Consider the following 26,452-nt stretch of genomic DNA (forward strand, 5'->3'; position numbering starts at 1 on the left):
TCTCAGAAAAAGAATGGAGGCAAGGATTGAGAAGGTGCAAAAAATGTTTAACAAAGACCTAGAAGAACTAAAGAACAAAGAGAGATGAACAGTACAATAAATGAAATGAAAAATACACTAGAAGGAATCAATAGCTGAATAACTGAGGCAGAAGAATGGATAAGTGACCTGGAAGACAGAATGGTGGAAAACACTGCCATTGAACAGAATAAAGACAAAAGAATGAAAAGAAATGAAGACAGTCTAAGAGACCTCTGGGACAACATGAAATGCACCAACATTCACATAATAGGGGTCCCAGAAGGAGAAGACAGAGAGAAAGGACCTGAGAAAATATTTGAAGAAATAATAGCTGAAAACTTCCCTAATGTGGGAAAGGAAACAGTCACCCAGAGAGTCCCAGGCATGATAAAGCCAAGAAGGAACACACTGAGACACATAGTAATCAAATTGACAAAAATTAAAGACAAAGAAAATATTTTAAAAGCAACAAGGGAAAAACGACAAAAAACATACAAGGGAACTCCCATAAGGTTATCAGCTGATTATGCACCAGACACTCTGCAGGCTAGAAGGGAGTGGCAGGATATATTTAAATTGATGAAAGGGAAGAACCTACAACCAAGGTTACTCTAACCAGCAAGGATCTCATTCAGATTTGACAAAGAAATCAAAAGCTTTACAGAAAAGCAAAAACTAAGAGGACTCAGCACCACCAAACCAGCTCTACAACAAATGCTAAAGGAACTTCTCTAAGTGGGAAACACAAGAGAAGAAAAGGACCTACAAACACACACCCAAAACAATTAAGGAAATGGTCATAGGAACATACATATCGATAATTGCCTTAAATGTGAATGGATTAAATGCTCCAACCAAAAGACACAGGCTTGCTGAATGGACACAAAAACAAGACCCATATATATGTTGTCTACAAGAGACCCACTTCAGACCTAGGGACACATACACACTGAAAGTGAGGGGATGGAAAAAGATATTCCATGCAAATGGAAATCAAAAGGAAGCTGGAGTAGCAATACACATATCACGTAATATAGACTTTAAAATAAAGAATGTTACAAGAGACAAGGAAGGATACTACATAGTGATCAAAAGATCAATCCAAGAAGAAGATATAACAATTATAAATATATATGCACCCAATATAGGAGCACCTCAATACATAAGGCAACTGCTAACAGCTGTAAAAGAGGAAATTGACAGTAACACAATAATAGTGGGGGACTTTAACACCTCACTTACACCAATGGACAGATCATCCAAAATGAAAATAAATAAGGAAACAGAAGCTTTAACTGATAGGTTTAACTGATATTTATAGGATATTCCATCCAAAAACAGCAGATTACACTTTCTCCTCAAGTGCACACGGAACATTCTCCTGGATAGACCACATCTTGGGTCACAAATCAAGCCCAGTAAATTTAAGAAAATTGAAATCATATCAAGTATCTTTTCTGACCACAACGCTATGAGATTAGAAATGAATTACAGGGGAAAAACGTAAAAAACACAAACACATAGAGGCTAAACTCTACGTTACTAAATAACCAAGAGATCACTGAAGAAATCAAAGAGGAATCAAAAAATACGTAGAGACAAATGACAATGAAAACACGACAATCCAAAACACATGGGATGCGGCAAAAGCAGTTCTGAGAGGGAAATTTATAGCTATACAAGTGTACCTCAAGAAACAAGAAAAATCTCAAATAAACAATCTAACCTTACACCTAAAGGAACTAGAGAAAGAAGAGCAAACAAAACCCAAAGTTAGCAAAAGGAAAGAAATCATAAAGATCAGAGCAGAAATAAATGAAATAGAAACAAAGAAAACAATAGCAAAGATCAATAAAACTAAAAGCTGGTTCTTTGAGAAGATAAACAAAATTGATAAACCATTAGCCAGACACATCAAGAAAAAGAGGGAGAGGACTCAAATCACTAAAATTAGAAATGAAAAAGGAGAAGTTACAACAATCACTGCAGAAATACAAAGCATCCTAAGAGACTACTACAAGCAACTCTATGCCAATAAAATGGACAACTGGGAAGAAATGTACAAATTCTTAGAAAGGTATAACCTTCCATGACTGAACCAAGAAGAAATAGAAAATATGAACAGACCAATCACAAGTAACGAAATTGAAACTGTGGTTAAAAATCTTCCAACAAACAAAAGTCCAGGACCAGATGGCTTCACAGGTGAATTCTATGAAATATTTAGAGAAGAGCTAACACCCATCCTTCTCAAACTCTTCCAAAAAATTGCAGAGGAAGGAACACTCCTAAACTCATTCTATGAGGCCACCATCACCCTGATACCAAAACCAGAAAAAGATACTACAAAAAAAGAAAATTACAGACCAATATCACTGATGAATATAGATGGAAAAATCCTCAACAAAATACGAGCAAACAGAATCCAACAGCACATTAAAAGGATCATACACCACAATCAAGTGGGATTTATCCCAGGGATGCAAGGATTCTTCAGTATATGCAAATCAATCAATGTGATACACCATATTAACAAATTGAAGAATAAAAACCATATGATCATCTCAATAGATACAGAAAAAGCTTTTTGACAAAATTCAACATCCATTTATGATAAAAACTCTCCAGAAAGTGGGCATAGAGGGAACCTACCTCAACATAATAAAGGCTATATATGACAAAACCACAGCAAACATCATTCTCAATGGTGGAAAACTGAAAGCATTTCCTCTAAGATCAGGAACAAGACAATGATGTCCAGTCTCACCACTATTATTCAACATAGTTTTGGAAGTTCTAGCCATGGCAGTCAGAGAAGAAAAAGAAATAAAAGGAATACAAATTGGAAAAGAAGAAGTAAAACTGTCACTGTCTGCAGAAGACATGATACTATACATAGCGAATCCTAAAGATGCCACCAGAAAACTACTAGAGCTACTCAGTGAATTTAGTAAAGTTGCAGGATACAAAATTAATGCACAGAAATCTCTTGCATTCCTATACACTAATGATGAAAAATCTGAAAGAGAAATTAAGGAAACACTCCCATTTACCATTGCAACAAAAAGAGTAAAATACCTAGGAATAAACCTACCTAGGGAGGCAAAAGACCTGTATGCAGAACACTAGAAGACACTGATGAAAGAAATTAAAGATGATACCAACAGATGGAGAGATATACCATGTTCTTGGATTGGAAGAATCAATATTGTGAAAATGACTATGCTACCCAAAGCAATCTACAGATTCAATGCAATCCCTAACAAATTACCAATGGCATTTTTTACAGAACTAGAACAAAAAATCTTAAAATTTGTATGGAGATGCAAAAGACCCAGAATAGCCAAAGCCATCTTGAGGGAAAAAAACGGAGCTGGAGGAATTAGACTCCCTGACTTCAGACTATACTACAAAGCTACAGTAATCAAGACAATATGGTAGTGGCACAGAAACAGAAACATAGATCAATGGAACAAAATAGAAAGCCCAGAGGTAAACCCACACACCTATGGTCAACTAATCTATGACAAAGGAGGCAAGGATATACAATGGAGAAAAGACAGTCTCTTCAATAAGTAGTGCTGGGAAAACTGGACAGCTACATGTAAAAGAATGAAATTCGAACACTCCCTCACACCATACACAAAAATAAACTCAAGATGGATTAGACACCTAAATGTAAGATCGAACACTGTAAAACTCTTAGGGGAAACATAGGAAGAACACTCTTTGACATAAACCACAGCAAGATCTTTTTTGATCCACCTCGTAGAGTAATGGAAATAAAAACAAAAATAAACAAATGGGACCTAATGACACTTAAAAGCTTTTGCACAGCAAAGGAAACCATAAACAAAATGAAAAGACAACCCTCAGAATGGGAGAAAATATTTAGAAATGAATCAATGGACAAAGGATTAATCTCCAAAATATATAAATAGCTCATGCAGCTCAATATTAAAAAAACAAACAACCTAATCCAAAAATGGGCAGAAGACCAAAATAGACATTTCTTCAAAGAAGACATACAACTGGCCAAGAAGCACATGAAAAGCTGCCCAGCATCACTAATTATTAGAGAAATGCAAATCAAAACTACAATGAGGTATCACCTCACACCAGTTAGAATGGGCTTCATCAGAAAATCTACAAACAACAAATGCTGGAGAGGGTGTGGAGAAAAGGGAACCCTCTTGTACTGTTGGTGGGAATGTAAACTGATACAGCCACTATGGAGAGCAGTATGGAGGTTCCTTCAAAATCTAAAAATAGAATTACCATATGATCCAGCAATCCCACTACTGGGCATATACCCAGAGAAAACCACAATTCAAAAAGACACATACACCCCAATGTTCATTGCAACACTATTTACAATAGCCAGGTCATGGAAGCAACCTAAATGCCCATTGACAGACGAATGGGTAAAGAAGATGTTGTACATATACACAATGGAATATTACTCAGCCATAAAAAGGAACGAAATTGGGTCATTTGTTGAGACGTGGATAGATCTAGAGACTGTCATACAGAGTGAAGTAAGTCAGAAAGAGAAAAACAAATATCGTACATTAACACATGTATTTGGAACCTAGAAAAATGGTACAGATGAACCGGTTTTCAGGGCAGAAATTGAGACACAGGTGTAGAGAACATATGTATGCACACCAAGAGGGGAAAGCCGTGGGTGGGGGTGGGGGTGTGATGAATTGGGCAATTGGGATTGACATGTATACACTGATGTATATAAAATTGATGACTAATAAGAACCTACTGTATAAAAAAATAAATAAAATAAAATTTAAAAAAAAGATTGTACAAACTCTTTTGGGGAAGAAGTAATAAAGTTTAAAAAAAATTAATGGAAATTTACAACTAATATAATTTGACAGTCCCCAAATAATTTTACAGGTTATTTTTCTGAATAAATTCATTGAGAGTTATTACAAATTCTCTGTTATATTTGTTATATTAACCTTTGTAATGTGGTTGGCAAATACAATTGAGTCAATTGTACAAACCAATTATATCTATAGGCTTTTAATTTTTTTCTTTCCATTCATTTTTGCATCTCAGACTCGACTGCTGGAACCTGTGTCTTTTTCTTCAATTAAATTATTGGAAAGTATTTTATTAAACATTGATTATAGATAAATACTCCCTCTTGATCTAAAGTGTCTAACTTTTCTTGTTTTGGTTTTTTTTTTAGCGGTACGCAGGCCTCTCACTGTTGTGGCCTCTCCCGTTGCGCAGCACAGGCTCCGGATGCGCAGGCTCGGCGGCCATGGTTCACGGGCCCAGCCGCTCTGCGGCGTGTGGGATCTTCGCAGACCGGGGCACGAACCGGTGTCCCCTGCATTGGCAGGCGGACTCTCAACAACTGTGCCACCAGGGAAGCCCTTCTTGTTTTTTTTTGTTTGTTTTTGTTTTTTGGCCGTGTCACACAGCATGGGGAACTGCAGCATGCAGGATCTTATTTCCCTGACCAGGGGTTGATCCCATGCCCCCTGAAGTGGAAGTGCAGAGTCTTAAACACTGGACCTCCAGGGAAGTCCCTTTTCTTGATTTCTTAAAGTCAAAAAGTATAGTTGATTTGTGGGAGTTATGTTCTACAATGTTACTTAAAACACTGAATTAGCAGATACTGATTCATTGTTCCTAGAAGAAATGCAAGGTTAGGTTAGTGTGGCCCTGGGGTCACAACGTTTTTATCAATTGATTAATACATAACCTTGTTTTATGTGTATTTCTGTTTAAAGACAATTTATTGTCTTTAATATGTTTATTTTTTGTATTTATTTTATTTATTATTTAATATTTATTATTAATTAACATTGAACTCATGGCCAACAGCACCGTAACTCATGCCTCAAGGTGAGTGTAACATATAATGTTTTTGGTAAGGCACATTACAGACTTCCATGCTTAGTCACACTAGACAGCACATCAGCACTACACTTGGGAGTGATCTTAAACAGGAAAATCACCAAAATGCAAAATTGTGGCTCTAAATATTTCACAGAAATGACCTTGTTTACTGTATAAAGGCTGAAACAAGAAGACGGAGCATTGCCTTGTTGACTTTTGTGGGGAATGTGCATATCAGATGGCTCAAGGTTTTTGATTTTCTATGCATATTTCTGAATCATTATGGAAATACTGTGAATATTGTTTTGGGGGTTATAAATAAGTTTTAATAAGTAAAATTATAAATATGAATACACAGCTAAAGAGGTTTGCTATATATAGTTTTATGTTTAAAATTTCTTACAGTTTTAAGTAATATTTTCTTTTCTCTTGGCTTCCATTAGAGATTTTGTAAATTGTACTGAAACTCACGATATTTTTTTAGGTAGCTTGCTTTCCTATGTTTTGACTAAATTCATTTTTTCTCTAAACATTGGTGTTCCTATTAACTATGCTCTGTCTGTTTATGAATACCCAACTTTAAAAATCATGCTTACGTCTTGGTAGGTTGTATGATTCTAGGAATTTATCCATTTCTTCTAGGTTGTCCTGTTGTTGGTGTATACTTGTTTATAGTAGTTTCTTGTGATTTTGGATTTCTTTGGTATCAGTTGGAATGTCTCCTCTCTCATTTCTGATTTAATTTGAGTCTTCCCTCTCTCTGTCTCTCTCTTTTTTTCTTCTTGATAAGTCTAGCTAAAGTTCTGATACTTTATTTTCAAAACAAACCAACTCATAATTAGATTGATATTTTCTATTGCTTTCTCCCCTCTTTTCATTTATTTCTGCTTTGATCTTTGTTATCTCTTTCCTTCAGCTAACTTTGGTCTTACTTTTTCTTGTTTTTCTAGTTCCTTGAAGTGTAAAGTTAGGTTATTTGAGATCTCTCTTTTTTCTTAAGGAAGATCTTTATCACTATGAACTTTCCTCTTAGAATTGCTTTTGCTGCATCCCATATATTTTGGTATATTGTGCTTCTTTTTGTTTTTCCAAGATACTTAAAATTTTTTCCATTTGAATTCTTCTTTGACTCATATGTTGGTCAATATTGTGTTGTTTAATTTCCATATATTTGTAGATTTTTCCATCTTTCCTCCTGTTTTTGATGTCTAGTTTCATACTATTGTGGTCAGAAAAGATTGTTGATATGATTTCAATTTTCTTAAATTTGCTGAGTCTTGTTTTATGTCCTATCATATGATCTATCCTGGAGAACATTCCATGTGGACTTGATGAGAATGTATATTCTGTTGATGTTGGACAGAATATTCTATATATGTCTGTTGATCTTACTTGGTCTAAAGGAGTGTTCAATTCCAATGTTTCTTTGTTGATTTTCTGTCTCATGATCTATCCGTTGTTGATAGTGGGGTATTGAACCCCCTGCTATTACTGTATTGTTGTCCATTTCTCCCTTCAGATAGGGTGTGTATATATTCATAACTCTTGTATCTTTTTGATGTATTGACCCATTTATCATTATATAATGACCTTCTTTGTCTCTTGTCACCATTTTTGGTTGCCACTTTTTTGGAATATTATCTTCCATCCCTTTTTTGGGAAATATTATCAACCCATTTCCCCAACTGAAATAGGTCTCCTGTAGGCAACACATACTTGGGTCTTGTTTTTCTTATCCATCCAGCCACTCTGTGCCTTTGGATTGAATTAAATCCATTTTTATTTAGAGTAATTATTGATATGTAAGGACCTACCACTGCCATCTTATTGTTTGTATTCTCCTTTGTTTTGTGTCTCCAGTGGGGTTTTTTTCCCCCTGTGTTTCTGCCTACCTTTGTAAATTGGTGGTTTTCTATGGTGGTACACTCTATCTCCTCTTTTTTATGTCTAGTGGATCTACTGTGGAATTTTGCTTTGTGGTTACCATAAGGCTTACATAAAACATCTCATACATAAAACTGCCCATTTTGTGCTGATAGCAACATATATTTGTTTATCTAATAAAGGTTCCACCCTTTTACTGCTCCCCTTATATATATTTGTTTGTTTGTTTGTTTTGTTTTGTTTGTTTGTTTGTTTTTGCAGTATGCGGGCCTCTCACTGTGTGGTCTCTCCCGTTGCAGAGCACAGGCTCCGGACACGCAGGCTCAGCGGCCATGGCTCACGGGCCCAGCTGCTCTGTGGCATGTGGTATCTTCCCAGACCGGGGCACGAACCCGTGTCCCCTGCGTCAGCAGGCGGACTCTCAACCACTGCACCACCAGGGAAGCCCTCCCCTTATATATTTTTGATGTAAAAATTTACCTCTTTTTATACTGTGTATTCATTAACAAATTATAGTATTCATAGTTATTTATAATGATCTTATCCTTTAACATTTATACAATAAGTAGGTGGTTGACATGCCATTCTAATAGGGAGTTATAGTTTTCTAATTATGACTGTCTATTTTCACCATTACCAGAGTGTTGTGTACTCTCATATGTCTTTATGTTGCTGATTGATGTCTTTTCACTTCAGCTTAAAGAACTCCTTTTAACATTTCTTTCAAGGCAGATCTAGTGGTGGTGAACTCCCTCAACTTTTGTTTATATGGGAAGCCTTCATTTCCTTTTCATACCTGAAGGATAACTTTGCTGGATAAACTATTCTTGACAGGAAATTTTTATCTTTTAACACTCTGAATATGTCATTTCACTCTCTCCTGGCTTGTAGGATTTCTGCTGAGAAATTCACTGATAGCCTAATGGGAATTCCTTTTTCAGTTACTTTCTTTTCTTCTTTCACTGCCTTTAAGATTCTTTTTCTTTTTTTTAACCTTTTCATCTCTTTCATCAATTCCCTCCCCCATCCTACTCCCCTACTCTGGCTTATGGCAATTACCTATCTGTTTTCTGTATCTATGAATTTTTATTTTTTAAGACTCCACATATAAGAGAAATCATATGGTTTTGTCTGTCTCTGTTTGACTTATTTCACTGAGCATAATGTCCTTGAGGTCTATCCATGTTGCCACAAATGACAAGATTTCGTCTTTTTAAATGGCTGAATAATATCTATATTTATGTCTATATGTCTGTGTATCACATTTTCCTTAACCATTCATCTGTCAAATGGAAATTTATGTTTTCATGGCTTGACTATTGTAAATGATGCTGCATTGAACATGGGGGTGCATATATCTTTTTGAGCTAGAGTTCTTGTTTTGTTTGGATAAATACCCAGAACTAGAATTTCTGGGTAAAGATCCATTCTTAATCATTGATTTTTGACAGTTTTATTATAATATGCCTTGGAGAAGGTCTTTTTGCATTGAGATAATAAGGTGTTCTATTAGCTTCATGGGTTTGGATATCCAAGTCCTTCCCCATGTTTGGGAAGTTCTCAGCTATTATTTCTTTATTTCTTTTTTTGGCGGTACGTGGGCCTCTCACTGCTGTGGCCTCTCCCGTTGCGGAGCACAGGCTCCGGATGCGCAGGCTCAGCGGCCATGGCTCACGGGCCCAGCCGCTCCGCGGCATGTGAGATCTTCCCAGACCGGGGCAAGAACCCGTGTCCCCTGCATTGGCAGGTGGACTCTCAACCACTGCGCCACCAGGGAAGCCCTATTATTTCTTTAAATAAACTTTCTGTCTCTTTCTACTTCTCTTCTGGTACACCAATTATTCTTATATTTGCTCTTCTGATTAAATCCAATAGCTGTCACAGAATTTCTTTACTTTTTAAAAATCTGAGTTTTCTCTCCTCTTATAATTGAATTATCTCTATATTCCTATCCTCCAACTCACTTATTCTTTGTTTGATCTGGTCTGCCCTGTTAGCAATATTCTCTATTTCAATCTTTATCTCATCATTGAATTCTTCAGCTTCAGAATTTCTGTTTGGTTCTTTTTACTTTTCTTCTTAATAGTTTCAATACCTTTAGTAAAACTCTCCTTCATTAATTTTATTAATTTTATTCCTGAGTTTACTAAAATGTCTTTCTGAGTTTTCTTGTAGCTCACTGAATTTCTTCATAATGGCTATTTTGAATTCTTTACCAGTTAGATCAAAATATTTCATGCCTTGAGTTTGGTTGCTGGAGAATGATCATTTTCCTTTTGTGATACCATGCTTCCTTGATTTTTAAAATTCTTTTTGAAGGTATGGCCTTCTGCTTTCACAAGTGAAGTAGTAGACAACTCCTTAAGATTTTTTAATGTCTTCTTTGGTTCTTACAATTCAACAGATTGGCTATTAGAAACTTTTCTTTTCTATTCCATGTGGTGGTGCTATAGGTACAAGTTTTTTGTTCCTTTTTCCAGAGCTGACTCTTGTGGATGCCCTTGAGCGCACACACAGAGCCAGCAGCAGAGTGTGGGGAGGTGTGGGCTTAGAACCATGGACTGGTGGGGGGATCGTTGAGTGGGGCACATCTAGAAGTGCATGGGCAGACCTCCTGTTGAAGTCCCAAAGCAGACAGGAGGAAATGCATCTGAAGGAAATGTGTTCCTTCAATATCCTTTGCTATTTTTATCTGCTTCCCTTCTTTTTCTCTCACTCCCCTCAGCCACGGAATTCTTTCCTCAGAAATATGGGAGCTGCTGGAGAAAAATAGGTCCTTCTACCTGCAACTCACACAACTGTTGCAGCTCACCAATTTTGCTTTCTTGCTCTGTAGGAGAGGCTGCTGCTTCCCACCACCTCTGCTGGAGAAGCTGCTGCTAAAGGCTCAGCCCCTTGCAGTGTCACCCTGGGTGACACTTGGCAAGTGTCCACCCTCTCCTCTGCCTCCAAACTTATCTCTGTTCTGCTCTGATGGCATGCCAGATTCTCCTCTCAGGCAGGCTGGACCTCCACAAATTCTCTATTGCCTGTAGGTATTCACCCAATTTGGCACTCTCTAGCTTCCCTTTTATTCTGATTGCAGGGAGTGGGGCAGGCTCACCAACTCCCTTGGTTCTGCAGCTCGCACCAAGGTCCTATCCTCCCACTTTAGGTTGCACAGGGGGATAGAAATCTTCCAGGTGCCCTGGTGTAATGTGTAGAGGCATTTATGTTTGGTTATGGACCTTCATTTAGTTGTTAATCAAAGGGGAGAGAAAAGAGGAATGACACACACCAACATGATGCTGAAGTCACCTGAGAATATTGTTTGGGATTGTATTTTGGGGGTCACTTATTAGTTTACAAACTTTGATGTTCAAATCTCTCCCTAGGTTTACGAAGTTTTCCACCATTATTTCTTTTAATTATTAATCTCCCTCTCTGCTCCTTCTGGGATTCCACGGATACCTAGATTAGCTGTAGTAATGGTGTCCCATAAGTCCTATAGACTTTTTTCATTTGTTTTCATTTTTCTTTTTGCTTCTCTGACTGGATAATTTCAAAAGCATCAGCTGACTTATTCTTCCTTCTGCTTTGTCCTGTCTGATGTTGAATCACCCTATTAAATTCTCCAAGCCAGTCATTGTATTCTTCAGCTCCAAAATTTCTTTTCCGTGCTCTTTAATGTTTTCTATCTCATTATTGAGCTTCTCATTTTGCTTTTGTATTGTTTTCCTGACTTTGTTAACTTGTGTGTCTGTGTTTTCTTGTAGCTTTCTGAACATCTTTAGAAAAATTGTTTTTATTACTTTGTTGGGCTATTTATGTATCTCCATTTCTTTGGGTCAGTTATTGTAAGTTTACTGTGTTCCTTTCATGGTGTCATTTGGTTTCTTCAGTGGCATTGGTTTCTTCAGTGGCAAAAGTTGATGGGTTTCTCTGCAGAGCAGGTCCCTAGGAATTGTGGTTACTCTTGTTGCATGGCTGTTATTGGTATCCCCTGATATTCATTCTTGTTTCTGGCCATGCTTATACATCTCGACTTTGTCACTGTGTGGGTGGGAGGTAACCTAAGTGACACCTAATGTGGTGCCGGCTTGGGAAGCTGGTTGCTTCCTCCACTCTTCCCTTGTCAGTGAAAGAAACTCTTTCCAGATGGGGAGTTTTCTCTTGGCAATGAGCAGTGCCGGTCTGGGGTTGGGATGATGCAGGCAAAATAAAACTTCTTCTTTCTATTTTTATACAGTTATTCCCAGGGTTTCTTTTGTTTCACTGTGTTGCTGAACTTTCTTAAGTGGAGTCTTGGGCTCTCCCAGAGCTGTTTTGTTTATGGATAGCTGTCTAATTGCTGACCTTTGTGGAGAGATAGAGGTTGGGGTTTCTTACTTTATCATCTTGGTGACATCACTTCTACACTAGGGCTGTTTCTGAGTGGAACTGGTGACTTGTGCTTTTTAGATAGTTCTGGGTATTAGTCCAGGGCCCCAGCTCTAAGGCTGATTGAATCCAGGCATTGCCTTGTCTAGTATCCTCCTGAAACAGTCTGTCTCTTGCCACTCTTCTAACCAGTAACACTAAAGTCACAGATGTAATGTTTTCAAAGAACTTACCTTCTAAAGAACTATATCAGCCAAGCTTGTGCTTTGAGATGTTTTTTTACAGTTATAATAGAAACCAGCTTAGCTGAACTGACTTTTTAGGGGAACGTTATGTGTCACACACCTAAGACACTCACCCTACAGGTAGGCAGGGAATGCCATCAGCAAAGAATCCATCCAAATAATTTTAGCAAAAAAACTCATGTGGTCATCAAGGTCTGCCCTGTTCTGGTCAGGAGCACACTATTGATCTGGTCACTGTTGAGAAAACAGTGAGGTCGTTGATTGGTCAAAACAAGTCACATACTTCTTTACCTTCTTCTGTTTGGGCAACAGAGAAACGTGTTGCATATAAGAAGAGTGCTCATTTTAACAGAACTAAGAAGCAACTTTGTTAGATAGGCGAACATTTTAGAAATTCAGTTTTCCTACAGTGTGTGATATTCCCTGATAATATTGGTTACCATTGTCCAAACGTGTCATGTACCAGTATCCTCTTTATAAAAATAATTTTGCTGAACAGGACATTGTAAGGTAAGCAAGTTTATCTTCATTTCCTTTAACTGTACAATTCTTCTCTTATATTCATTGATACTTCTGTCTCCATGGGGTACCCTGAAAAGGCCTTCCATCACCATCAACCTCTTTTCCAAAGGCTTGAAAAGATGAAAAGTTAGGATGGCTATTAATCATCAATGGGTGGGAGATTATGTAAATTCATTTAAAAATCTTTTAAAAATTCAAGATTTTATGCTAACCAATTCTTAAACACAATGTGTGTTCCTGGTTAGGTTAAATAAAATTTTTTTTCCTTGCATACAACCTTTTTGGATAAAAGATCTGAATAAAAATAAACAATGCCTTAGAAAAGGTAAAGTTTTAATTACTAAGACATACCAGACATCATTGACTATGAGACAGCACAGGAAGGCTTGAGCTCCTGCACTTTCTACCCAAAACATCTCTGGATATCACCCACACTCATGAGAAGGAGAAACTGATGTCATAGACAAACAATATCATTTGAATCTAACTGCCTTGATCAGGCCCTGAGAAACTAAGGACTAAACTAATTTATTCAGGCTGCACTGGCCACCCCAGGGTAGAACTCCCTAGGACAGGAGACCACACTGGGAGCCTTGTTAACCTGGTTGACTAATACATGCCTTTTTGAGGTGCCCTAACATTGTTAACTCTTTGTTTCCAGGGGTACTGCATGTACCTCCTGAGAATGTCCTTCTTGTGTGGAAACCCTGTTTATCATGACACTGCCTCTGCCCTGTCTCTTCTCTGGGGCTGGATATGGCTCCAGGGATCCAAGTTCCTGATGCACCTCTCTCTTAGTGACTTGGATGCCAAAATGCCTTGCCACTGTGCTGCACACTGCCCCCAGCGTTCTAAGTTACAACTTCGACCCACTATCACAGAAGCCACACTATTGCTTCTCTATGCCCTGCCCCCAGGGTCCTGAGTTGGGTCTTTAAGCCACCATCACTGAGCTATGATGTTGTTGCTCTGTGTCTTACACCCTGGGGCCTGATTCAGGACTCTGACCTGCCATCCCCAGGGCATGCTTCCATTGCACCCCACAGCTGGGTCCAGGCCTTTGCTATGCCTTTTAATCCCTGGTCCCATGCTGCTTCGTCCTGCTTCCCCCCAAGGACCGAGTCACTACTACGAGCTCCAGTAACTCAGACTCTCATTCCATAGTGACTTTCACATGTCTACATTTCACACACCACCACCACTGCCACAGCAAGTGCTCCTGTGCCGCACGCCCCAGGTGTCACTATAGTTCTGCAAAACCTTGAGTCCAGGACATGAATCTGCTGATGCTCTGAGTACCTGTGTCCCAGACCTGGCACTAAGAGGAATTTACTCAGCTAGAACTTTCCCAATGGGCAAAAAGGAGAACAAGAGGACTCCAGCAGCTTTTTGCACTGACAGCCTCAATAGATTTAGCCTCCACTGTCACCACCCACACCTGCAGTGTTCCCTTAGTCTTGGTCACCATGGAACCCTAGAGTCTTTCCCAAAGTTGACCTCAGCTGATGGAGATTCAAGAAGACCATAACACTGCACCCTCCCTGGAACCAGAGATGATACACCCCACCTCACAGGTACCCTCACAGCCACCTTCAACTGAAGGTCTTTCCAAACTGAAGTCAGTCCATAAAGAGTGGAAGAGGTGACTGCTCACTTAAATGCACAGATATCAATGCAAAGGCATTAGAAACATGAAAAACCAAGGAAACGTGACATCACCAAAGGAACAGAATAATTTTTCAGTAAACAACCCCAAAGAAATTTAGATCTGTGAGTTACCTAAAAAAAAAAAAAAAGACTATTATAAGAGACAAAGAAGGACACTACATAACGATCAAGGGATCAATCCAAGAAGAAGCTGTAACAATTGTAAATATTTATGCACCCAACATAGGAGCACCTCAATACATAAGGCAAATGCTAACAGCCATAAAAGGGGAAATCGACAGTAACACAATCATAGGAGGGGACTTTAACACCCCACTTTCACCAATGGACAGATCAACTAAAATGAAAATAAATAAGGAAACGCAAGCTCTAAATGATACATTAAACAAGAGGGACTTAATTGATACTTATAGGACATTCCATCCAAAAGCAACAGAATACACTTTCTTCTCAAGTGCTCAAGGATAGATCATATCTTGGGTCACAAATCAAGCCTTGGTAAATTTAAGAAAATTGAAATCATATCAAGTATCTTTTCTTTATTTTTTTTTCTTTTGTGGTACGTGGGCCTCTCACTGTTGTGGCCTCTCCAGTTGCAGAGCACAGGCTCCAGATACACAGGCTCAGCGCCCACGGCTCACAGGCCCAGCCACTCCATGGTATGTTGGATCTTCCCGGACTGGGGCACGAACCTATGTCCCCTGCATCGGCAGGCGGACTCTCAACCACTGCACCAGCAGGGAAGCCCTCAAGTATCTTTTCTGACCACAATGCTATGAGACTAGATATCAATTACAGGAAAAAATCTGTAAAAAAACCCCACAAAATCATGGAGGCTAAACAATACACTACTAAATAACCAAGAGATCACTGAAGAAATCAAAGAGAAAATCAAAAAAATACCTTGAAACAAATGACAATGAAAACATGGTGACCCAAAACCTATGGGATGCAGCAGAAGCAGTTCTAAGAGGGAAGCTTATAACAGGAAAATCCTACCTTAAGAAACAAGAAACATCTCAAATAAACAACCTAACCTTACACCTAAAGCAATTAGAGAAAGAAGAACAAAATATCCCCAAAGTTAGCAGAAGAAAAGAAATCATAAAGGTCAGATCAGAAATAAATGAAAAAGAAATGAAGGAAACGATAGTAAAGATTAATAAAACTAAAAGCTGGTTCTTTGAGAAGGTAGACAAAATTGATAAACCATTAGCCAGATTCATCAAGAAAAAAAAGGAGAAGACTCAAATCAATAGAATTAGAAATGAAAAAGGAGAAGTAACAACTGACACTGCAAAAATACAAAGGCTCATGAGAGATTACTACAAGCAACTATATGCAAATAAAACGGACAACCTGGAGGAATGGACAAATTCTTAGAAATGCACAACATTCCGAGAATGAACCAGGAAGAAATAGAAAATATGAACAGATCAATCACAAGCACTGAAGTTGAAACTGTGTTTAAAAACCATCCAACAAACAAAAGCCCAGGACCAGATGGCTTCACAGGCGAACTGTATCAAACATTTAGAAAAGAGCTAACACCTATCCTTCTCAAACTCTTCCAAAATATAGCAGAGGGAGGAACACTCCCAAACTCATTCTACAAGGCCACCATCACCCTGATACCAAAACCAGACAAAGATGTCACAAAGAAAGAAAACTACAGGCCAATATCACTGATGAACATAGATGCAAAAATCCTCAACAAAATACTAGCAAACAGAATCCAACAGGACATTAAAAGGATCATATACCATGATCAAGTGGGATTTACCCCAGGAATGCAAGGATTCTTCAATATACACAAATCAATCAATGTGATACACCATATTAACAAATTGAAGGAGAAAAACCATATGATCACCTCAATAGATGCAGAGAAAGCTTTTGACAAAATTCAACACCCATTTATGATAAAAACCCTCCAGAAAGTAGGCAAAGAGGGAACTTACCTCAACATAATAAAGACCATATATGACAAACCCACAGCCAACATCATCCTCAGTGGTGAAAAACTGAAACCATTTCCACTAAGATCAGGAACAAGACAAGGTTGCCCACTCTCACACTATTATTCAACATAGTTTTGGAAGTTTTAGCCACAACAATCAGAGAAGAAAAAGAAATAAAAGGAATCCAAATCAGAAAAGAAGAAATAAAGCTGTCACTGTTTGCAGATGACATGATACTATACATAGAGAATCCTAAAGATGCTACCAGAAAATTATTAGAGCTCATCAATGAATTTGGTAAAGTTGCAGGATACAAAATTAATGTACAGAAATCTCTTGCATTGCTATACACTAATGATGAAAAATCTGAAAGAGAAATTAAGAAAACACTCCCATTTACCGTTGCAATAAAAAGAATAAAATATCTAGGAATAAACCTACCTAAGGAGACAACGACCTCTATGCAGACAATTAAAGACACCGATGAAAGAACTTAAAGATGATACAAATAGATGGAGAGATATACCATGTTCTTGGATTGGAAGAATCAACATTGTGAAAATGACTATACTACCCAAAGCAATCTACAGATTCAATGCAATCCCTATCAAATTACCACTAGCATTTTTCACAGAACTGAACAAAAAATTTCACAATTTGCATGGAAACACAAAAGACCCCAAATAGCAAAAGCAATCTTGAGAAAGAAAAATAAAGCTGGAGCAATCAGGCTCCCTGGCTTCAGACTATACTACAAAGCTTCAGTAATCAAGACAGCATGGTACTGGCAAAAAACAGAAATATAGGGCTTCCCTGGAGGCGCAGTGGTTGAGAGTCTGCCTGCCGATGCAGGGGACATGGGTTCGAGCCCTGGTCCGGGAAGATCCCACATGCCGCGGAGCAGCTGGGCCCGTGAGCCATGGCCGCTGAGCCTGCGCATCCAGAGCCTGTGCTCCACAACGGGAGAGGCCACAGCAGTGAGAGGCCCGCGTACTGCAAAAAAAACACACAAAAATACAATAACAACAACAACAACAAAAACCAGAAACATAGATCAATGGAACAGGATAGAAAGCCCAGAGATAAACCCATGCACATATGGGTCACCTTATCTTTGATAAAGGAGGCAAGAATATACAATGGAGAAAAGACAACCTCTTCAATAAATGGTGCTGGGACAATGGCACAGCTACATGTAAAAGAATGAAATTAGTACACTCCCTCACACCATACACAAAAATAAACTCAAAATGGATTAAAGAACTAAATGTAAGGCCAGAAACTATCAAACTCTTAGAGGAAAACATAGGCAGAACACTCTATGACATACATCACAGCAAGATCCTTTTTGACCCACCTCCTAGAGAAATGGAAATAAAAAAATAAATAAGCAAATGGGAGCTAATGAAACTTAATAGCTTTTGCACAGCAAAGGAAACCATAAACAAGATGAAAAGACAACCCTCAGAATGGGAGAAAATATTTGCAAATGAAGCAACTGACAAAGGGTTAATCTCCAAAATTTATAAGCAGCTCATGCAGCTCAATATCAAAAAAACAAACACCACCATCCAAAAATGGTCAGAAGACCCAAATAGACATTTCTCCAAAGAAGATATACAGATTGCCAATAAGCACATAGAACAATGCTCAGCATCATTAATCATTAGAGAAATGCAAATCAAAACTGCAATGAGATATCATCTCACACCATTCAGAATATCCATCATCAAAAGATCTACAAACAATAAATGCTGGAGAGGGTGTGGAGAAAAGGGAACCCTCTTGCACTGTTGGTGGGAATGTAAATTGATACAGCCACTATGGAGAACACTATGGAAGTTCCTTCAAAAACTAAAACTAGAACTACCATACGACCCAGCAATCCCACTACTGGGCATATACCCTGAGAAAACCATAATTCAAAAAGAGTCATGTATCAAAATGTTCATTGCAGCTCTATTCACAATAGCCAGGACATGGAAGCAACCTAATTGTCCATCAGCAGATGAATGAATAAAGTAGATTTGGCACATATATACAATGGAATATTACTCAGCCATAAAAAGAAACAAAATTGAGATATTTGTAGTGAGGTGGATGGACCTAGAGTCTGTCATACAGAGTGAAGTTAGACAGAAAGAGAAAAACAAATACTGTGTGCTAACATATATATATGGAATCTAAAAAATAATAATAATAATGGTCATGAAGAACCTAGGGGCAAGACGGGAATAAAGACACAGACCTACTAGAGAATGGACTTGAGGATACGGGGAGGGGGAAGGGTAAGCTGGGACAAAGTGAGAGAGTGGCATGGACATGTGTACACTACCAAACGTAAAACAGATAGCTAGTGGGAAGCAGCCGCATAGCACAGGGAGATCAGCTTGGTGCTTTGTGACCACCTAGCAGTGTGGGATAGGGAGGGTGGGAGGAAGGGAGACGCAAGAGGGAAGAGATATGGGGATATATGTATATGTATTTGGCTATACATATAACTGGTTATACATATAACTGATTCACTTTGTTATAAAGCAGAAACTAACACACCATTGTAAAGAAATTATACTCCAATATAGATGTTAAAAAACAAAATAAAAGTTAAGGAAAAAAGAAAAAAGATCCTGCAAGCTCTGCAGCACAGCCAAATAAATAAATAAATCAAAATTTAAAAATTAAACAAAATATTAAACTCTGAATTATCAATAATTAGAATATATATATAAGAGATTTGACCTGACACTTTACCCCAAGTCAATTAAAAGATGATCAAACCTGTTAATAATGTGAGTAATACAAATGACATTTAAATCACATAGCACAGCCCTACATATCTGTTAGAATAGCTAAAATTCAAATAACTGACAATACCAACTGCTGGCCAGAGTGGGAATACAAAATGGTACAGCACTTTGAAAGGCATTTTCGCAAATGTTTATCAAGTTAAATACAGACTTGCTAAAAACCAACAATTCTCCTTCTAGGTATTTACACAGTGAATAATAAATAACATGGTGTTGGATTATAACACAAAGTTGAATATACGTATACATGAGAGCATACTGATAAAAATAAATGGTTTAATAAACAAATGGGGAAGAAGGGATAAAACTTCCTTACAGGATTCCAAATAATAAGTATGTGGATACTCACTCCCTGAAAGTGGAGCTGAAGCCCTTATCCCCTGAAGTGTGAACTGGATTTAAAAGGTTCACTTCCAAAAATAGAGTACAGAAGGGGGAAAATAGTAGCTTTAAAATGGAAACGTGCTGGCTAACACTACCTTAACTAAGTGATGAATGTTAACAAGCCACCAATAACTCATGTTGACGTCATGTATCCCCTGATAAGACATAATATTATCTATGTGATAATCTTCCCTAAATACATAACTCTAATGTAGTCATAGCAAAACATCTGAGAAACTCAAATTGAGGGATATTGTACATAATATCTGACCAATACTCTTTAAATTTTCAAAGTCTTTAAAAATGGAAAGACAGAAAATGTCACAGATAGGAGGTGATGAGGAAGCATGATGACTAAATGAAACATGGTATCGTGGATTGAATCCCGGAAGGGAAGAAGATAACATTAGTGGAAAAATTGGTGAAATCCAAATGAGGTCTGGAGTTTAGTTAATAGTAATATACCAATGTTAATTTCTTAGTTTTAACAAACACATTAACATTAACTGAGCCTGGTATATGGGAATTCTCTGTATTATTCTTGCATCTTTTCTGTAAATCTAAAATCATTTCAAAATAAAAATTTATTTTAAAAAGCTAGAAATGAAACAGAGAGAAACCTCATCTATGGTTGGAAAGAAGCACAACAATTTGTTATCAATAACTACCTCCAGGGAGGGTATGGGAAGAGATAGCAGAATAAGTAGATTTCACTAGTTACTTCTTGTAACTGTGTATTTTTAAAAAGCTTTATCACTGATAATATATTTATATATTACTTGTGGAAAACCATTAGGAAAGAAATTATTTAAAAGCCAAGATGGCCAGTTTTCATGATGATGAAGAGCTATGTTTGTCCTCAGCGACAACGTGTTTTGAATCTGTGAGAGAGAAACATCCCTTCTGTATGTGACTGCTACTGGAGAAAGTAAAATTTACCATCTTCAGGTAAATTCAATAATGGCTTACCAGAACATGATTTCTTGTTGATGAGTCAGAAAATCCATCCCAAATAAATGAGGCTTCATGAGAAGTCAAAATGTGGGACATATTTAAGCAACACAGGAGAATAAAATCCCGGATAAACAGGGTAATCCTCCCCACCCCAGAGTCTTGTTTTAAGGAAAACCCAATGCAATAGAGAAAAACATATCACTTAATGGGTATCTAGGGACTCACTTCCTCTGTGGTTTCCTATTTGCCTCAAAGATCCTCTGGGACACTTGCTGTCGTCATGTGTATATGTAATTGTCTATATGATCTCAGAAATACCACTTGCAGGTGGAAAACAAAATACTCCAGTCTCCTAACACCAAGCCTTCTTCAGGAAGCAACCAGGAACATCACTACTTTGGGGAAGCATGTTTTTTTTGAGGAAAATCCAGTATGTATAGGTAAACAAGTGTAGGTAAAATGATGAAGAGATTGGCCTGTCTTCCAATAATTATATCAACTGTTTTGTCTCTCTTCGGGGTAATATTTGCCCTTAATAGAGTCCTTTGTAGCAACTTGAAAAGCCAAGGGGGAATATTTAGTTCAATTAACCTGGTGCAACTTTAAGGATATAGGACGAATGTTAAGAACATTTTTACTAAATTAAATCACCTTTTGGATCTGGTTCTTTCTTCAACTTTCACCTCCTTGTCCCACTGTTCTTAAGAGCTTTCCATAACCTCTATCTGGAAATTTAGTAGTCAGCTTATGGGAAAACATAATTAATGGGTCCCAGAAGTAAGTAAACCTAGTAAACATCAATGAAGCAGCATTAAGAGTAAATCCTCAGTGTCATCTTCATTTTTCAGTGGGAATTTACACATCACCACTGTTACCACCAGGTGGTACCCCTTGGCAGTGTTGGTTGGGAGAGTGGGGAATCTTAATGAACTTTTCATGTACCAATCAGAGTTTTCCTTTTGAAATTTGTCCCTTACCCCACCCCTTAACTGCATTTTCCTAACCTACAGGTTTGTTGTAGATTGACGTTTTCTTAACGCCTAAATACAATCTGCGTAACTAGTGACATGGTCATAAAAATTACATTTCATGCTTAGTTGCTTCTAGGCTATTTCAAGCTGCTTAGAGTAGAAAATTCTGCATTTCTATTTCCACAAACTTTTAGGGAGGGGTATGTTTCCTCTTGAATGCAGGCACAATCTTATTTCTCATTTAGAGCTTATGAAATCTGATTTAGTTATTATATCTGAATTTCTCCTGATGTGGTTTATATAAGTTTCTATGAATAAATCTAAAGGAAAACACACCACTGACTATATCGGTTCATTCCTGGCTGATGTGTGTTGTTCTAGAAAACGACCTCCTAGATTCAAGTACAAGGACAACAGATTCATTTTGCTGCACTCTATTTCACATTTATCTGTGGTTTCTTCCATGGATTTATGTAACCAGATCCATAGGTAGAGGACTGCTAAGAAGAAAAGTTTGTGTGTTTACCTGTTGCATATCTAGCCATGGCTACAAGAAATGGCTGCCTATGACCTCAAGGCATTCTCCATGGTGAAAATAGTTTGTGATCATAGGAAACCCATAGATCTTTATTACTGAGGCTTAACAGAACACATTAAACAGAAGACTAAAAATTAAATGATGAAACATCTGAAAACCCAGCATCAAAATCATGAAATTGAGGATGGTGGAGGTAGGAACTCTGAGAAATACAATAGATCATGCTAATTGTTTCCATTTCTCTCTTCATGCCTCATTCTTTTTTTTTTTTTTTTTTGCGGTACGCGGGCCTCCCACTGCTGTGGCCTCTCCCGCTGCAGAGCACAGGCTCCGGATGCGCAGGCTCAGCGGCCATGGCTCACGGGCCCAGCCGCTCCGCGGCATGTGGGATCTTCCCAGACCGGGGCACGAACCCGCGTCCCCTGCATTGGCAGGCGGACTCTCAACCACTGCGCCACCAGGGAAGCCCGTATGCCTCATCCTTTTGTGGTCCACTGTGGGTGGAGTTTATTTCCCCACCACAATGATGTTGGGCTTCTACGTGCGACTTGCTCTAGTCAGGGGAATGTGGTAGAAAGTAATAGAGTCAGTTCTAAGTTCAAGCATTAGGGGGAATCATGTCGTTCTTCTTGCCCATTTTTGGTTTCTGCCATCTTCCTTAAGAAGAGCAAGCCCCAGAAAGAGGATTATTGGTGGAGTATATCTGTACTTGATTAGCAGCCTAAAGCAACATGCTCCACCTGACTTACAGACGTGGCAGCAAGAAAATACATGTTTATTGTCATAAGCCATTGAAATTTGTGGAGTCATTTTTTACCTCACATTATTACAGCAATACTGGACCAATAAAAATATTGTAAAAGGCTTTAAAGCATTTAATTTGACTTCTGTTCCCCTTTCCTTCTTCTTTTGGTTCAACCAGATCAGTCACAGCCATTGAGGAAGGAAATGAGACATTAACAACAGGTTTTATTCTCTCAGGACTCTTCCCCAATATGAAGTATGTCAGTATTCTTTTTTTTTTTTTAATTATTATTTATTTATTTTTGGCTGCATTGGCTCTTCGTTGCTATGCGCGGGCTTTCTCTAGTTGCGGTGAGCGGGGGCCACTCCTTGTTGCACTGCGCGGGCTTCTCATTGTGGTGGCTTCTCTTTGTTGCTGACCACGGGGTCTGCGTGCGTGGGCTTCAGTAGCTGTGGTTCACGGGCTCTAGAGCGCAGGCTCAGTAGTTGTGGCACACGGTCTTAGTTGCCCCGTGGCATGTGGGATCCTCCCGGACCAGGGCTCAAACCTGTGTCCCTGCACTGGCAGGCGGATTCTTAACCACTGCACCATCAGGGAAGCCCAGTATGTCAGTATTCTTATCTACCTTATCATCCTGATCTACCTTGCTGCAGTAATTGGGAACTTCATCCTGCTCTTCCTGATATGGATGGACTTGAGGCTCCACACTCCAATGTACTTTCTGCTCAACCACCATTCTCTCATAGACCTGGCCCTCATCAGCGGTCCTGTTGCAAAGATGATGGCAAACTTTTTCTCTGGAAGGAAGGACATCACTCGTGTTGGCTGTGGAACCCAGCTATTTTAATTTTTTCCTCTTGGGGTGCTGAATATATCCTCTTGACCCTCATGGCCTGTGATTGATATGTAGCTGTTTGTAACCCCTTGAGATATGCAGTCATTAGAAACCAAGGGGTCTGTGCAAATGGTCCTAGTGTCTTGGACTGGGGGCATTTTAGCTTCTACAGCCCACACATTCTATACTATGAATCTGCCTATCTGTGGCTCCAGAGAAATCCACCATTTCTTCTGTGAGATACCAGCAATCATGAAGATCTCATGCAAAGACACTTCCACCTATGAAGTGGTGGTCTTTGTGATGGACATCACATTTATTATCATCCCTTTTGGATTTATTATGGCTTCATACACCTTCATCTTCCTCACTGTCCTGCATATGAAATCCCCCTCAAGGCAGGAACAAAGCCTTGGCCCCCTGCTTCTCCCAACTTAACCGTGGTAAGCTTTTATCTAGGACCATATGTTTATATGTACGTGACACCTGGTTCCTCCCATACCCCTGATCAGGAGCAGGCTGTGTCTGTATTTTGCACTGTCCTCACACCCATGCTCAATCCACTCATCTACAGCTTGAGAAACAAAGATGTGGTAGGAGCTTTCCAGAAGGTCCTGAGGAAACATCCAGTCTCTAAGTGGAACACATACATATCAAGGTGGAAAACAGTTATCTAGAGGGTCAAGAACAAAGACTCCAGGAGCATCACATTCGCATTTTCCAGCATGAGGTACTTTGCTGTAGCCCTATAGGCAAACCACATGGTTGAAGTCGATTGACAATATTAATTCAATCATAAATAGTTTGTAAGGAGCTTTTTCCCAATCAATTTCTAATAATGTGTTTTCAAAATGGATCAATTCAATTGCTATTCATCAAACCAGTTCATAAACACAAAGTTCCAATCTTCTCTTTTTATATCTGAAATATTTAGACATTTTTTAGTGTCCTTGAGGCTCAGCTTTATTTGGTATTATTGGTGCTTCAGGTCTTGTTAACTTCCATTGTTAGAAGTACCAAGTTCCTGTGAAAGACATATGTGACTGACAATGTAAAAAAAGAATTGGTTTTATCATGGACGATAAAAACAACATTTTTTTCTCTTAAATGCCCTAGAAAACTCAATATTTTGGCTCTATTCTCCCTGCCTGTCTTGGATAGAAGCTTTTTTTGGTCTAGCTTCAGATCCTTCATCCAATAAGTGCACTGGTAACTCAAGATAGAAAGTGGAAATAAGGGTCTCAAAAAGCTACACCTACCTGTCACCTATTTAGAGAAGTACCCTCTGCCCATACCAAATATTCCCCAGATTCTCTGGAATCAGTGCATATTCATAGCTGTCTTTTTCCTTATGGGATACTTTTAAGCTCTTAGGAGTCACTGTCATTTATCTATAATGAATGCATAAATAGGTGAAATTTGATGCACAGAGATAAAAATAATTGGAGTGATTTTGAGTTTGGTAGTCTATGTAAAATAATTATAAGGTTCACCAAACAATGAAACAGATTGAACTATGAATAAGGCTGAAGTAACCAATAGAGATAGACAACATTTCACAGTTGGTTATATGAATATTAGAGAGGTGTTGTATTGGACTCCCAGGAGGAGATCCATGACTGCATGTGGAAACACATGCAAACCCAGATTGCTACCTAAGTCCAGAGTGGATGATGCGTCTATTGCTTAGAACACAGAATACAAGCAAAAAGGCTGACCAGCTGCTACTGAGAACAAGGGCTGTGAAAGGCATCCAGGTAAGGCTCTTCTCTGACATTGTGAAAGTGTCATCTGGGGCAATGCCACATTTCACATGACAAAAGAGGATAAAGTTTTGTTGGAATTGTGAGTCTCAGTAATAAGGTCCAAGTCAAGATTCTCTTGATGTAGAAAAGATTTTCTTTAGTTTTCTGTGACTAAGGAAATTGTCCTTGATAGCAGGCCATATGAATCATAATGACACTTGGTGATTGAAATAAATTGCAAAATCCAGTGTCAACAATAACCAGTTATGCCCCACAGAGAAAAGAATTAAATTGTGATATATATTATTTAACAACCTTCAGCTCATCAGAAGCCAAAAGCACTCTAAAATCTATTGGTGGATATGATGTGCAGAAAAGGGCATTTATGTGCTTCGCTGGTATAAATGTGCACTGTTATGGCTTTTTTGGAATCCAATTTATTAAAATTAAATTGTGCTCCTTTTCAGGAATTCTCCTTTTAGGAACTTTCAAAAATAAATGAAATAAAAGTATCAAAACTTAAAATATGTGCTTTCATGTTTTTTGTGGAATTATTTTCTCAAAGATAAGCAACAACAAATGTGATAATGACTGAATAAATTGTAGTATATCCATATCATGGGAAACTGCACAGCTACTATAAAGAATGAGTAAAAAATATTCTAGATAATTAGAAGTATCCCCAGAAGAAACTTGGGGGGAAGAACACAACGTTTTGGGGGGAATGTTATAATAAAAATCTGTATTATGGAAAAATGAAGTGTCCCCTACGTTGCTATATATGTGTACATCAGTGTTTTAAGCATATTCAATAATATTTTTTCAAGCTTTTTTTTTTTTTTTTTTTGCAGTACGCGGGCCTCTCCTGCTGTGGAACACAGGCTCCGGACGCGCAGCCTCAGCGGCCATGGCTCACGGGCCCAGCCACTCCACAGCATGTGGGAT

General features: G+C 38.3%; 1 pseudogene across 1 annotated transcript; it reads left to right on the forward strand.

Moving 5' to 3' along the window:
- The first annotated feature begins 5,863 nt into the window (after positions 1-5,863).
- Positions 5,864-24,730, forward strand: LOC307184942 (olfactory receptor 2T11-like; annotated as a pseudogene). Its single transcript has 2 exons — positions 5,864-5,895; positions 23,495-24,730. The product of its transcript is annotated as an olfactory receptor 2T11-like (transcript).
- The last annotated feature ends 1,722 nt before the right edge of the window (positions 24,731-26,452 follow it).

The sequence above is a fragment of the Stenella coeruleoalba genome (genome assembly GCF_951394435.1).
Source record: "Stenella coeruleoalba genome assembly, chromosome: 3".
Lineage (NCBI taxonomy): Eukaryota > Metazoa > Chordata > Mammalia > Artiodactyla > Delphinidae > Stenella > Stenella coeruleoalba.